Source organism: Mytilus galloprovincialis, chromosome 9, assembly GCF_965363235.1.
Source record: "Mytilus galloprovincialis chromosome 9, xbMytGall1.hap1.1, whole genome shotgun sequence".
NCBI classification, from domain to species: domain Eukaryota; kingdom Metazoa; phylum Mollusca; class Bivalvia; order Mytilida; family Mytilidae; genus Mytilus; species Mytilus galloprovincialis.
Window position 1 is genome coordinate 51,871,231 of NC_134846.1, and position 17,863 is coordinate 51,889,093.

Sequence of the window (17,863 nt, forward strand, 5' to 3'; positions counted from 1 at the left end):
ACTCCATTATCAATTGTGTTCTGAGACTTTCTTCATTCAAATCAATTTGTAAAAAATCAGTTGACACTTATCTCGTGAAAATCCAACGAATATCCTCGAATTAATACAGGGCATTGAAATAAAGTTAATATCTTCAAGTTTTTATCTAAAATGTTTGTCCTTAAGCCCTATTAGCATCTTCTGCTTGATAAACGGACACTTTCTAATATATTTGACATCCATCTTTAAAGATTACTTTCTTTAAGAATTATCAGTCCAATGTCAGTCAAGTTTTGACACTTTTTGTTTAAAAATTTGCTTATCATCCCCACATGATTTGAACAATTGAAATTAGCTTCCACGTTTGTCTATATTAAAATAACTTGGGTCTTCCTTGATTTTTAAAGTTAAGAAAGTACGTGGGAAAATTTGAATTTCGTATAACGTTTTGAAATATTCACAGAGTTCTTGACAAGCATTTTTAATTGCAAGATCATCACGTTTTCCGTTTAGGTTAAGCTTACATGTAGTACTATATTGTCAATATCGTTCCATGGTTTTACATGTAAAGTAAACGAAAAGAGAGAAACGAAAAAATAACTTTATAATGGATTATACTGATGATAGATTATCATTCTATGTTAGATTATAAATAACCTTTCCGATGCGCTATTTTTCATATATTAAGTTTAAACACAAAAATAAACAAAACCTAAAGCCTCGGTCACACCTTACCGGATAGCTCGAACGGACGCCTAACGGATAACTTTTTTTCAATCCGTTAGACGTCCGTCCATATCCGTTGCATGTCCGTTAAGCGTCCGTTTTATCCGTTGCATGTCCGTTAAGCGTCCGTTTTATCCGTCGACGTCCGTTCTGTCCGGTGGAAAATTTTGAGCATGTTCAAAACTTTGAACGGACGTCTAACGGATAAAATGTCCGTTGAACGTCCGTTAGACGTCCGTTAGGCGTCCGTTTTGTACGGTACTCGTCCGTTTCGTTTCCGTTTTGTATCCGTTACGTGTCCGTTATACATCCGTTGGAGGTCTGGCAGATAAATTCACCAACGGACTTCTAACGGACGTCTAACGGATAAAACGGATGAGAAACGGACTTCTAACGGACGTATAACGGACATAACGGATGATGAACGGATCTGAAACGGATAAAATTGATGCCAATTGAAAATTTCTCGTCAGAAATGCCAAAAATATTTCTTAAGGTTCATGAATTCTTATTATTCATAATCGATCTTAGAGTAAGGGCACATCTTCACAATCAATCAGCTGTTAAACTTATTCAGGTCAGACACTACCCTTTAGCGGCATTTTGAAGAACAAACAAAAACCAGTTACACAGAACTTTGACAATAGATTTGCTTTCATTATATTGCATGTTTTTTCAGTTTTGTTTGGTAGGATTTGCATGATTTTTTATGTGATAGTCGGTTAAAAAGTTCATCAGAGCTCATGTTTTGTCTGTTATTATGTATATATATGCCGACTCGAAATAAAATCAACTTACTTAATTACTTAACTAGAACATTTTCAATATTAATGCGATTGACATGTATTATTATTGTCGCCTTTAATTTTTTCGTATATCTTGTTTATCCGTTTTATCCGGTACGCTTCCGTTAGGTGTCCGTTTTATGCGGTACTCGTCCGTTGGATGTACGTTCGACATCCGTTCTGTCCGTTACGTCTCCGTTTCTCGTCCGTTGCATATCCGTTGCATGTCCGTTATGCATTCGTTAGGCGTCCGTTTTAGTTGGTCAGTACATCAACGGACGCCCAACGGATAACAATTTTGTCAACGGACAACTTTTATTTTCATCCGTTAGGCGTCCGTTCGTCTTATCCGGTAAGGTGTGACCGAGGCTTAAATAATGAGTAAGAAATATTGTCACAAGAGTATACACTATTTTCTAAATTTTTATAACGACAGAATCGGGTTTTCTCTGGTGTCACCATTTAGTATTTTTTTGTTTTAGTTGGACGAAAAGACATACCGTAAAATTAATATTGTATAGCTTAAAAATATATATAGATGTTTACAAAAATGTAAACGTTATTTGTTTAAGTTTCAGATGGTGGAAATATTCGGTCCGTCAAAATATTTTTTTGATAGAAATTATGTTTTATGTACGGAAGATGTGTGTAATTAACAAAATTCATTTTATACGAATTAAATACTAATTAATTAAAGAAATTCATTTAATAAATTGAATAGAAATTTATTATAAAAATGTTTAATTCATAGATGTCTCTTCAAAGATTAACAATTTTATAAAGCACACACTAAAAGGCTTTTTCTGACACAACTCGGGTCCTGTTGAAGGATAAGATGTGGATAAAAATAATGATATGTTGGACTTTTTTCTAGAGTGAGCTTTATTTTTATTACAAAAGATATAAATAAACGAAAAATTAAATTAAAGAAATTTAGAAGTTCAAAGAGGACCATTGTCCTTTTCTTAAAAGAAAAACAATTAGGTCAACAAACAAGTCAACAAAAAGAACTTACGAATCAAATTCATGTATTGTTTTTGTCCCTTTATTCCCAAATTTAAGTTCGCTTTGTCGACTTTCTGTAATTTTTCCAACGATGCATTTTAAAAGATATATTTTTTTTCCTGTAAAACTCTTGTAAAAAAAATAATTAATCTCCGTGTGCTATTTCTTTTGGACAAGGGCGATTTTTTTTTTTTTTGAAGTACGTGTGAACTTTAATTCAAAAGAATTGTTTTACTTTATAAAAATTCCATATTTTTGCTACTTTTTCAATAAGATTATTTTTCTTCGGGCGATACTTTGGAGATGGTCGTATATTTGAAAATATGAAAATATATTTTCCCTTATAAGGCATACATTTTATTAAACAAAAATGACGGTCAACGGAAATATAAACTTTAAATCGCTCCTTTGAAAGAGGATGTTTTTCGCCGGAACAAAATAAAATATTGAATAAGTTATATATTCTAACAAAATTGCTTGGGATATATTAATGTTCCATGAATGGCGTGGAAAGCACAAAAAAAACAATTAAAAAAAAACCCAACCTTAATTGCAAAAAAAGGGAGTCTTAACGAATTGTTTTTATTAAACGTTAGATTTTTTATTTTTGTTTCTTTTTGTTTCAATAACAAGTACTATTACCCACTAAATGTAACACTTCAAATACTTGAAAAATACTTACAAAAATTTGGTCCATAAAATTTCCTCTCTGAGATATCAAAATGACGATTCGTTGACATCTCGTGAGATAATATCTACTTGACCCGGGAGGAGTATCCCATGACCATATATGGCAGTTACATGTAGAACGGTCCAAAATAAAAATAACAAAAGCATTAATAAGAATCGAAAGAAGATTTTATTTCATCCGAGTAACATAGTACACACAATTAACAAAATTAGAAACCCAGCACATTTAAGTAAAAAGCGCATTTCATGACTCAAATCCGATTTTTGTTTTTTGTTTTACCAAGGATTTATATAGTAAGACAAATTCTTGGTTTTACACGTTAGAAGAACATCGTCCCCGAGGGTATCACCAAATCCAATAGTCAGCACTTTAGGTGTTGACATGAAATATCATTGATATCGTCATATGTTTACAAAACTCTGAATTAATCGAAAACCAAGGATTTTCTACCCCTGGAGAAAAATACCTTATAACCGTTTTGGTAAAATATTTTTAGAATTTTGGATCTTCAACGGTCTCTAACTTCGTGTTGTTATTTGATTTTTTTACTTTTTTTTTTATTCGAGCGGCACTTATGAGTTGTATGTATCTACGAAACACGAAACACAGGATTAAAAGGAGGTTTTTTATTCATGACTTTTTTTGTCGTACTTTTTTTTATAATCAATTTAAAAACTGTAAGTTTTGAAATTACCAAGACGAAGACTTTATTCCTGGTGAATACTTATGGAATAGTTAAAATTCGAAAAACAAACAAACAAAACAAATGAACTGAACTGAACAAACTAGATAGCCAGAATACCCACAAACAAAAAAAATCCAAGCCAACCCAAAACTCTGAAAAATAGTACAGAAGGAAAACAAATATTGACAGAATCGTGAGAAAGATATTCAAACACACAAAAAAAAACTTCAAAGGAAGATATTCAAACATTTTGGCTCATTTGTTGGGGGTATATTAAAATACATAACCTAGACATCTGTTGTTTTAAAACTGAGTTTACATTTGGATTAGGTTGATGAAATACTGACAAATATCTTAGATAACGCATGGTTATTTCCCATTTTAATTAACTGGAATTTGCCTACCCTATCTGGGAGGTTTTTAAAATGTACAAACATTCAAGATAAAGTCTACTTACTGATAAAGGTCTAATATTCTATTGCTTATTGCTTAATGGATTACTAAAACTTAGTATTATATACATAGACATAAAGGAAAGCACGTGCATGTTATTATCATTACGGATAATAACCTTTAATTCTTTATATTAATTTTCATTGGCAAATATTACAGTCTACAGTTAACATTTCCTTAGAGAAGGACCATGATCTTATATTGACCCCGTTGTTGAAACCATATGTGGATCCTGGACTTCTCTCCTCTGTCGTGAAACCTACATGTTAAAGAACACCAAAAAATACCCATATGAGAGGTACACACTTGGCATGATGCAAGCCACATATTCTGAGGCCGTTAGTTTTCTCGTTTGAATTGTTTTACATTGTCTTATCGGGGCCTTTTATAGCTGACTATCCGGTATGGGCTTTGCTCATTGTTGAAGGCCGTACGATGACCTATAGTTGTTAATGTCTGTGTCATTTTGGTCTCTTGCGGACAGTTGTCTCATTGGCAATCATACCACATCTTCTTTTTTTTTTATATACTATCCAATGAATCGTCATAGAATTTTTAAATCGTTAGCCAGAATGAAAACTTTGCCATTGGAAATCAAGCAACAATCAGCCTCCTAATCTTATAAATCAACTAATTTTACGAAAGATTTATTTTAGTAGAAAATAATGCAAAAATACTTTGCCGCAAACATGTTAAACTAGAATCTTCTCAAATATGAACACATGGGAAAATAAACAAGAATCGCAAAGATAGATCGTCGCGTAGTCAATCGAGTAGAAAGTTTCGAAAACAAGTATTCGCGAACATATGTTGGTTTACAGCTTTTTTTTTTAACTCTAATATTGGCGTGGTTAAAAAGTATCTGCGAAACTGTGTCGATAGATATTTTATTGGCGGTCGTTAGCTTAACATACAAATCAATATCGGAGTCAAAATACAGAACAATTTTCATCTGAATGAGTAATATAAAAATTATGCCCAGTCACAATAATTATCAGACGTCAATCTGGTGATTGACAGTGTAAAGAATTTTAAGTATACAATACTCAGTATTTTGACTTAATCTTGTGTACAAAATAGTTTCTTAGATAGCATTTGAATTGTTAGCGAGTTATTAATTTCCTCTCAAACAATTTAAGTTTAATAGGTGGTTATGCAGATTGCCAATGAATTATGATTCTGTAATCATATTGATACGTTTGCTGATTAGCCGAATGAATTAAATAGTTTACAAGCAAGTGTAGAAATATACGAGACTAAATAAAAAGAAGGGATATCCCCATACCCTCACACCGAAATAAATGTGACGTTAAATGGACTGGCGTCAACAAATTAAACTTTTGCATCTCAGAATTTTTTTTTCCATTGATACCAGACTTAACATTTTGTACGCCAAACTCGATTTTCGTCATATAGTGGCTATTTAAACTTGGTTCAAAAACATTCTATATCATTGTGTAGTTCAATAGAAAAACAAAACGAAACTGTTCAGATGACGTCACACTAAATGATATGTTATTATAGTTAAATTGATTTGTTTTTGTTTGTTTTAGCGTAAATAAATATAGTATGATGAAGAGAAGGGCGTATGACATTTGCGCCGATTTTGAAAGTTTTCTCTCTTTCCTTTGCGCCGATTTTATTATTTCTCCTAATAAGATTTACAGGTAAGTTACAGGTAAGTTAATACTTTTACATGGCGTGAGCACAGAGTACAAATTAAGCAACATTGGTAAATGGTTATCCCATTGTTTCGGGTTACCATTCCTTCCCCAAAATGAAATCGATGACTGCATCACGTTTGACAATATGTCTGACGCTCCTTCTGATGACAAATGTCTTTCTTTCTTAGCCTACAGACGAAGTACATATACATGCACAATGTAACGCTATCCACCTCATTTCTGAGCAGCTGCACCCCAACTTACATGTTTTTATAGATGTTATCAAGAAAATCCAGGCCGTTACGTATGTCTAGAAATGCCCGCATCAGTAAGCCAGACAAAGAAAAGATGGACCTCGTTATCGACAATTATGCCAAATATAGAAGAGACGAAATCACTATCAAGGAATATATTAGATGTGTTGCCTATAAACACTCGACAAGAACAGATTTATGATTTGAATATGTTCCGTTTTTATGGATTTTAATGCTGTAAATAGATTCATAATTCTTCGTTTTAGCATTAAAAGAGTGCTTTTATATTAGGTTTTTACTTCTTGATTTTAAAGTATGTAAATATATAGCTTTTATATTGATTTATCCTGCTCGAAACTCTACTTCCACCTCCCCATGGTGAGCAGAGGACAACAGTTATATACACGTTATGCTTGACAATTCATAACATTTGTACAACTGGCTAACGGAAGAGGTTGATAAATGATAAATGAAAAATAATATGACTGGGATAGAGAGTTGTCTCATTGGCACTCATATCACATCTTCTTATTTCTTTTCACCTGTAATTTACCTGTAAAAAAAATCGGCGCAAATGAAAAAAAAATCGGCGCAAATGAAAGAAAAAAATCGGCGCAAATGAAATGCAGATCGGCGCAAATGCAAAACGCCGGAAGAGAATACTTCATATATTTTTTCAAAAGATAAGTTTATAGGGAAAAAAATTACAAAGAATAATGACAGTTGGACGATATCAATCACAAAAAGTGGAAAATCATCCACTCAACCATTTTTTTCTTATAAAAAAGACTAAATATCATTTTTTTTTCTTTCAATTTGGGCTTTATATCTTTTCATTGATTGATTCATTATTGTTTTATTATATTTTAGTACAAACAATACAAGAAAGCAATAAACTTCAATTTGAAATACAGTTTTTTTTTTAAATGCTTTTATATTTTTTTTGGTTTTATGTTTTTTTTTTCTGAAATGAATAAAAGACAAATGAATAAAATCTTTTGCACAACAATAGATTTATGGTTACTTTAAATATTACGCTTTAATGTAATTTTGAATGGTACAATGTATTTAGCAAGATGAAACTTCGTGCTAAATGCTATTTTTCTTGAGTTCAAATTATTTTTAAAAATAAGAAAAATCTGATTTAGTGTACATAGATATGGAGCCTTATATATAAAATGAAAAAAAAAATGACAGTATTTTCTGTATTTCAAATTTGCTAAATAAATACATGCTAGACCTTGCGTTATACGGACCCCCCCCCCCCCCCCCCAAAAAAAAAAAAAAAAAAAAAAAAAAATAATAAAATAAAATAAAAACAAAGACTTGATCATATGTTATACTAACTATAAACAGTTGAACATCAAAACTTGGGGAAAAAAATAAGGCAATTTAACAGAAAAAGTCCAATAATTCGTGTTTCCGAAGCGCTTTTCTGGATTTGTCTCTTCAAGGAATGTCCCACACCCAGACAGATGACAGCTATTGACGTATACATATACAGAAAAATTTAGGAGCTTAATGACAAAAAGGGAACCTTAAATAAATATGCAAATTTATCTACGGGTAAATTTGCATTAAGAAGTTGCAATCGGCTGTTGACAAATCGTTTGGTGGATAGTTGTCACATTAGCTCTCTTACCACATTTCTGTTATACTTCATTTTTTAAAAAAATATTATTTTAATAAATTATTCACTTAGCAAAAAATACAAATTTATGCACAGCAACGTTGATTTTATACAGAAAGATACTTTAGATACGTTATTCTCTAAAACCAATTAACAAAGGTGCAGAGAAGAAAACATAATAATTTACATACAATGGTTCATGTGATACATGATGACATGTATGCAAAAAAAAAAAATATACAAAAAATAGGAAACAAATAACACAAAATTAGAAAAAAAAACCCACACAAAATAATCAAGAAACAGATAGGAATGATTAATTAACTAATAAGTGATCATACAGGTCCGAGACCACAATTACGAATGTAGTCCCTAGTGTGGACAGTATGTTACTTGTCAATTTTTTGTATACCCCTTCCAAATGTATTTCTCCATGTTTTACGCCTCAAACAGTAAGTCAAGGGATGAAATGACACTGTCTAAAAATTTGGGTAATGTATTTTAAAGTAAAGTAGTGATTTGGTCCAGTTGAAAAAGGTAAAAAATTAGAACTTCGGAAGCTGTCAAAAGATTTCAAGACCCCCTTAACATAAAATTGTCCATATTTTGAGTTAGAGCCGATGAAGTTTTTTATCATTTTGATATAATTTGTCCCAAAAGTAGTACAACACACTGTAAAAAATTAACTGAGAAAGCGCTGGTGGGATTTTTTTAATTTACATTTATTGTCTAAAAGAAATGCACTACGAAATAATTGTGGTCTCGGACCTAACAGCCTGTTTTCATGTCCACTCAAACGCTATGTACATGTATTTTCCCCCATTATTGACCTGATTTTATTCCTTGTAATTTTATTTTTAAAAGACACATCATACTGCATCCATGTAAAAGTGTAACTTTCTTTTAGCAGACCTTCAATGACTCAGCCCCCTGATCGTAAATGTTATCATTTTCCTCATATTAAACTAATGACATAGCAATTTTTCTATTATGATTTGTCGTGAAGGGCGATAGAAGCTGGGTGTAAAATGTTCAATAAATTGCCAATTGAATAATTGAGATACGCCAGGATGATAACATGGCGGAGAGATTTGATAGCAAGAGAATAGAACAGTGAATTTAATCAAAGGACACAGAAAGTGCAAAATTGTTCAAATAACTGAAATATTCATGTTATTACTTCAAGAATTTCGTTTGATACATATAATAATGATAAAAAGATAGCAATACAATTTTTAAGTAATTCTTAAATCCGCTACAAATTCCATGGCAGTCACACAAAAAAATGTTTCCCCGACACGTTGGCCAGTCTTTGTATACACATTTCTTAATGTCAAAACTTTAGAAAGATACGTTACACTTAAGTTGGCAAAACAAAAGTGCAATATGTATTGTATTAATGTTTGACTGATTAAAGTGCATGCATGTGGATGATTAATTTGCAAAATGACATAAGACGGAAGACCACTTTGCTTTGTCTTAGAGATTGTATCACTTTGCATCCAGACTTGAAGGCATCACTATGACTCTAATTGTGCATCAGGATCATAATACCTGTAATAACAATCTGTAGCGGCGACTATACTTATATTTCATGTAAATATTCAAAGAGAAATGTTGAAAAATGTTTTAAGTATATGATCTAGAGTACAATATTACAATTTCAGTAGGATCTGACATATATTAGATTGACTATTAGTGAAAAAAATACATTGGAAATTTACCATTCCTGAAATTGTAGTTAACCACTATTGTATTTAGGGGTATGATTTAACAGCGAAATAGGTCATCCACAGATCCATAAAGACTTGTTGCAAAGGTAATTCGACGTAAAGAAAGTATGGCTTTTCTTACAAGGGACGTCGAATTTATACATTTCGCACAGCCGTACTCTCTTTTTAGCTCACCTGGCCCAAAGGGCCAAGTGAGCTTTTCTCATCACTTGGCGTCCGTCGTTAACTTTTACAAAAATCTTCTCCTCTGAAACTACTTTGCCAAATTAAACCAAACTTGGCCACAGTCATCATTGGGGTATCTAGTTAAAAAATTGTGTCCGGTGACCCGGTCAACCAACCAAGATGGCCGCCATGGCTAAAAATAGAACATAGGGGTAAAATGCAGTTTTTGGCTTATAACTCAGAAACCAAAGCATTTAAAGCAAATCTGACATGGGGGGGGGGGGGGGGGGTTAAATTGTTTGTCAGGTCAAGATCTATCTGCCCTGAAAATTTCAGATGAATCAGTCAACCCATTGTTGGGTTGCTGCCCCATAATTGGTAATTTTAAGGTAATTTTGCTGTTTTTGGTTATTATCTTGAATAATATTATAGATAGAGATAAACTGTAAACAGCAATAATGTTCAGCAAAATAAGATTTACAAATAAGTCAATACTACCGAAATGGTCAGTTGACCCCTTTAGGAGTTATTGCCCTTTATAGTCAATTTTTAACCATTTTTTGTAAATCTGAGTAATCCTTTACAAAAATCTTCTTCTCTGAAACTACTGCGCCAAATTAAATCAAACTTGGCCACAATCATCATTGGGGTATCTAGTTTAAAAATTGTGTCCAGTGGCCCGGTCAACCAACCAAGATGGCCGCCATGGCTAAAAATAGATAATAGGGGTAAAATGCAGTTTTTGGCTTATAATTCAAAAACCAAACCATTAAGAGCAAATCTGACAGGGAGTTAAATTGTTTATCAGGTCAAGATCTATCTGTCTTGAAAATTTCAGATGAATCGAACAACCCGTTGTAGGGTTGCTGCCCCTGAATTGGTAATTTTAAGGAAATTTTGCTGTTTTTGGTTATTATCTTGAATAATATTATAGATAGAGATAAACAGTGAACAGCCATTATGTTCAGCAAAGTAAGATTTACAAATAAGTCAACACGACTGAAATTGTCAGTTGACCCCTGTAGGAGTTATTGCCCTTTATAGTCAATTTTTAACCATTTTTCGTAAATTTTTGTAGATTTTTAGAAAATATTTTCCACTGTAATTACTGGGCCAAGTTCATTATAGATAGAGATAATTGTAGCAACAAGAATGTTCGGTAAAGTAAGATCTACAAACACATCACCATCATCAAAACACAATTTTGTTATGAATTTATCTGTGTACATTGTTTAATATGCACATAGACCAAGGTGAGCGACACAGACTCTTGAGAGCCTCTAGTTTTTAGTCTAGAGATCATGTAATAGTTGAAGTTTCTACCCCTGGCTGGTGTCGGGGACAAAAAGATACAAATCATATATACCTTCAGGAATTAAATTGTTCGCTGATTAGTGGTAAGATATATAAAGGCAACAGTTACTGTAGTGTAGCACTGTTCAAAAGTCATAAAAAGTAAAATTTTAAAAATATTGAATTCCAAGGAAAATTCAAAAAGGAAAGTCCCTAATGAAATGGCAAAATTAAAAGCCCAAACACATCAAACGAATGGGTAACAACTGTCATATTCCTAACTTGGTACATGCATCCTATGTGGATTTAACCTGGTTTTATAGCTAGTTAAACATCTCATTTGTATGACAGTCGCATGAAATTCCGTTATATTGACAACGATGTTTGAATAAAAAAAAACACCTGAATACTAGGTATAAATGTGAAAAATAGGGATACATCAGTCAATATCGTGTTATTACCAAATCACTATAAAAGCAAACATTCACCATGGCAAACTAACACAATGACGGGATATATAAGAACAAAGCCACGTCAAATGTAACGCAGAAACTACAAAAGGCATATAGACAAAGCATATTAGCAAAAATGAAAGATAAAAATACAAAAATTAGTATAGAACAATGACGGGATCTAACGAAGAAACAATAAAAAGCATATAGAAAAACCATAACAACAAAAATGAAATATAGGAATACAAAAACTATCGTAGAACAATAACACAAAGATGGGTTGTATAAGTACATATCCCCGCCAAATGGATTCATATAAAACAGACTAAACAGTAAAAATAATATTCAAATAAAAAAATGCTATAAATAAAATCAACATTAGTATACCGCTGTTCGAAAGTCATAAACCGATTGAGAGAAAACAAATCCGGGTTACACACTTAAACTGATTAACACATCAACTATAAGAGGAAAACAACACTGAATTGCGACAATAAACCAAAACGACAATGCAGCATGTTATAAAGTTCACCTCACTTTATTACCGTATCATCTGTTACAGTAATTATAATTGACAGATCAGCAACTCTCACATGTCTGCCCGTTCTTAAATAAACATGCAATTAAATAGATCAATTGAAGTTCTTATACACATGTTGTCATTCTGTAGTCTGACCATCAAACGATGTACTTGTTAATAAATTAGTTATAGAAACTGGATTGTTTTATTACATAGCAAATATATTACACATTTTGGCGACGAGGAAAAAACTGGATATTAAAATAAATGTGAATTTCTACAAGTGACAATGCCGACTTACGGGAAATTGGACTCTTTTGATGAATCCGAAGATTGGACACAATATGTAGAACGCATGGAACATTATTTTAATGCTAATGAGAGTAAAGTTGAGGCGATCGATAAAGCACCAAGTCCGACAAACGTGACAGAACTGAAAGCTTATCTTGGAATGCTGAACTATTACAATAGATTCTTAGCGAATTTGTCTCACTTGTTAAAGCCGCTACATGTACTTCTACAGAAAGACACAAAATGGAGTTGGGAAAAAGAACAGGAAAAAGCGTTCATAGAGTCAAAACAGCTGTTGAAATCCGCATCAGTACTTGTACATTTCGATCCGAAAAAGAAATTAATCTTAGCATGTGATGCATCACCATATGGATTAGGCGCCGTACTTTCGCATAAAATGGACGACGGCAGCGACAAACCAATAGCTTATACATCTCGAACACTTACATCAGCAGAGAAGAATTATTCCGTTCTTGAGAAGGAGAGTCTGGCCATAATATTTGGTATCAAGAAATTTCATCAATATTTGTATGGACACCCCGTTACAATCATAACCGATCACAAGCCGCTCATAGGTTTATTTCGAGAAGATAAACCTATACCTACAATGGCCGCATCTCGAATTCAAAGGTGGGCACTGACTTTAGCTGCATACGAGTACACGATTGTATACAAAGAAGGGAGTTTGAATGGTAATGCGGATGGACTAAGTAGACTACCGCTAAAAACAAACATTGAAAAGACACCAACGCCAGGTGATACTATATTATTAATGGAACATTTAGCCACTACGCAAGTTGATGCTAAACAAATTCAAAAGTGGACACGCAAGGATACAATACTGTCTATGGTGCTTAGATACATTTTGAATGGATGGCCGTCAAAATGTCCCAGTGAAGACATAAGACCGTATTATAGTAGAAAAAATGAACTGTGTAGTCAGGACGGATGCATATTGTGGGGAGGAAGAGTAATTATACCACAACCAGGACGTGAAGCCATGTTAAATGAATTACACCAAGCACATCCAGGGATTACTAGAATGAAAAGTCTAGCAAGAAGCTATATATGGTGGCCGGGAATGGACAATGACTTGGAATTAACTGTTGTTAATTGTTATAGTTGTCAGGAAAACCGCAAATTACCAGCAGAAGCACCGTTACATCCGTGGGAATATCCGAGCCATCCGTGGTCAAGAATACACATAGACTTTGCAGGACCATTTATGAACAAATCATTTCTAATTATTGTTGATGCGTATTCAAAATGGATAGACATACACGTTATGAATTCTACAACATCCGAAGCTACGATTGCAAAACTTCAACAAACGTTTGCAACACATGGATTATGTGATCTTATTATTAGTGATAATGGAGCCGCATTTACTAGTAAGGAATTCGCCGATTATGTAAAATCAAATGGAATTGAACATCGCACTTCCGCGCCGTGGCATCCAGCTAGTAATGGTTGTGCTGAACGAGCAGTTCAGAGTTTCAAAGAAGGAATGAAGAAAATCAAAGAAGGAACTATCCAGGAAAAGTTAAACCGTTTTCTTTTCAACTACCGTATTACGCCACAAACAACGACAGGACTGGCACCGTCAGAATTGCTAATGAAAAGGAAACTCAAGTCACGTCTAGATTTAGTTTTTCCAAATATTGAGAAGCGAGTTCAGGAGAGACAACAAAAACAGAAACATTATCACGATAAGAAATCTGTGAACAGACAAATTAATGTAGGACAGGGAGTATTTGCCCGAAATTTCGCAATTGGTTCAAAGATTAAATGGATTCCAGGAGAAGTTATAAAACAATCAGGACCACTTTCATTTCATATTAAATTGCAAAATGGACGGGTCATTCGTAGACATATTGACCACATCAGAGTACGAAACTTCGATTGCACAAACAACGAAAATGAAGAAAAATGTGACAATGACAGTGATTTGTTTGAGCCAGAAATACCTATACCGATTAGTACTCCTGAGACCGAACAACCGCAAATCGAGAAACCGTCAAACATGACTGAACAAATGGAACCACGCTATCCGAAGAGAATAAGAAAAGAACCATCGCATTTAAAGGATTTTGTGTTGAAATAAATGGTTGATTTATAAAGAGGCATAATAATCCTCACAACCGTTTGAAGTGCATTAAGTACTTCGTACTGCATGTGTGTACATATCAATTAGTGTAAGAAATAACAACAAGACCAGTGCGAACATTTTTGTTTTTATTTTCATAGTAGGACATTATAGTTTCAGTGCAGACAAACTTTAACGAATCACAGTGTAGATACTATTCTGTACGCTATCCGGAAGTCGCGATTTTCGAAGCGATGATTTCCAACTGGCTAACAGGACGGTTTTGCCTACGGTAACTTTTCTCATAATTTGTTCACTCCTATATCTACAAAGTGCTTTGAACATCTTCAAGGTATATATAGCATCATAAATATGAGTTACTGTAACAAAAACATGCATTAGAATATAAAATATACGTGTGCATCACATCAACTTGGTAAAAAAAATTTAAATCGATGGACAATTTTGCTCTCGTAGTACAAAGCAAATAATCTTTTATTGCAAATATTTGCATCAATTTACAGTTAAATATATACTGTTTCAATATTCTTTTCGTATTTAAGTAGAATATTCGTATTTCCCATAAAAAATATGTTTTCCTTGAGGATCCCAAAATAAATTACTGTACGATCAGTCTAGAACTGACTGTATTCTAGAAGCGATTTCAGATTTTTTGACTGTATGACCAGTCGTGATTTTGAAGAAAAAACAACAGCAATTTGAAGGTATATACGTGTATATGTGATATAATGAACTATCAAGGGAACTATAACGTGTAATTACTTTCATCAGACAATACAAATATATTTCTGATGAATTTTTTAGATGGCAAAATAATTTTATTTTTGTTCCATCAGTCTTATTTAAAATCAAATGCCTAAAACGTAATACATGATTCGCTTGTGAACTTTGTAATAGTGTATCGTTACAGTTATCTGTTTATAGCTATTACATTTTTAAAGATTATTTACACCGTCCTCCGTTGACCAATTGATGATAACATAAATCAAGCTTGTCTCTTTTAAAATAACAAAAAATGGATAAAGACAGCTTTGCGTAGGGGGTTACATTTTAATTCATGTGATATAATTTTGGTAAGTTTACAGAAATAGAAGGTCCATAATGCATTAATCCAGTAAAAATGGAGCAATTTCAGAAAACTTTAATGATTGGTTTAGGAGGTGTTGGAAATACCTGATGGGTGCCCCCATACAATGCAACGTTCAAGTCCGTATCTTATATAAAGTAACCCCATAAAAGATTTTTACTAAAATTCGAAATAGATGGTGCACAATACAGTCATTATCATTTATGATAAGGAATCCGAATAAGATTAATTAATAGTTATATCAATGACGGAGTCAAAAAAAGGGGATCCGGCAGTTTGAAACCCTTTTTTTCAACTATCAATGCATTTGTATGGGAACATATATTTGAAATCCCCTTTTCTCCTGGATTGGACAACCCCCAATGTATATAAAGTGGTTTATGAGGAGATGCGCTTACAAAACCGGCGTCACATATTGTACCGGTCCAACAGACGAACGGAAAGACGGACTTCTTTATCACTATAACCCCCCGCTTGACAAAGTGGTGTACAATTGAGTGTCAAAGAGACAGCTCTACATCTTAAACAAAGTGAAGGAACTGGGATCAATTATAGGCTACAGTACGGACTCGAATGTGTGTAAATACATGCATTTTTATATAACAACTAAATCTGTTTGTACAATTCTAAGTATAACGGAGGACATTTCTGAAACTTATATACTAGTATACATCAAACCTTCCTCTTATTTTAGCAACATTTAAACATCCTTTTACTTAATGTAGTAAGTCGAGTACACCCTATTAAGCTAAAAAATGTTTCATAAGCTTTCAGGATGTGAATGTATTGAAATACATTTGTGTTATTTAGAAAAATGTCACCTTCTAATGTATCGTAAATAACTTTGAAATCACCACTAGAATACAGTGACATAAAGACTGATCATACAGTTTTAAAATATACAAGCGAGACTGATCGTACAGTGAGAAATTCAAACAAGTGTAATTTTCTTATTTCTGGCTTCAAAGATCTGGTTGAAACGTTTACCACCACTTGAAATATACTTCATTTAGTTAATTAAGTCTGGTTTTTACGTTAATTTGTACACTAAGAGGGTAAAAAGATTGTTTTTAGATTCGCCGACTGATTTTTCTTAGTGATGCACTTGAACATCTCTTGATTAAGGCAAAGATACGAATAATGAATGTGCGGAATTTAATTCTAAACCATTTGAGAATATCGATGTCGGCTGAATTAATCATTAAGCAATGTACAGATGACCAACTTAACGTTTAATTCAGTATACCCATCAAATTTAAAATGTGATTCAAAAAGTTCTCGCTTCGAAAATCGCGACTTCCGGATAGCGTACAGAATAGTATCTACACTGTGGAATGAATCTTTGTGATCTGACATTTTTATTTGTTTCAAACTGATATGGACTTATCAATCAGTAGCCGTGAAAAGACATTAATTTTCTGTAATTGAGTTAATTTGTTTTTAATTTGTTTTTATCTAAGGCCGGAGAAGTGTTATAAAGTTCACCTCACTTTATTACCGTATCATCTGTTACAGTAATTATAATTGACAGATCAGCAACTCTCACATGTCTGCCCGTTCTTAAATAAACATGCAATTAAATAGATCAATTGAAGTTCTTATACACATGTTGTCATTCTGTAGTCTGACCATCAAACGATGTACTTGTTAATAAATTAGTTATAGAAACTGGATTGTATTATTACATAGCAAATATATTACACAGCACACACAGAAAAGAAATACAAGATAACAACTGCCATTTTCCTGACTAAGTGCAGGATATTTTGATTTAAAAAATGGTGTGTAAAATCTAGTTTTGCGGCTAGCAAAACTTCCCGTTTATATGGCATTGTTTTAGTATCGAAGGTACCAGTCCTACAATCTAATACACCATACGCGCGCTTCGCCAACACAAGACCTCAAGCGACGCCAAGATCAAAATAGCAAAGAAAGCCAAAAAAGTACAAAGTTGAAGAGCACCGATGATCCAAAATTCAAAAACAATTGTGCCAAACACGGCTAATTTTTATCACGTTATTAATAAAGACGATAAACAAAGTCAGTACCAAGAATCTATACTTCAAGACCATCGTGTATTATTTGCGAAGTTGATATATTTTATCAACAAGGGTTTGTACTTTTAAAGAAAGAGGACGAGACGTTCTTCGACATACCCCTGGTTCATCTACGTTCTGCTCAGACACTGTTGACGTTTTACAAAGTCTAAGTAGTTGCTGCATGCTCTTGAATACCAAATAAATTGGAAAATGTATATCCCATATTAAGATGACTGTTCGTACATGATAGTGACTACATCAATGGTGAACAAAAAGACGCTGCACCGAACATGTGATTTCTATC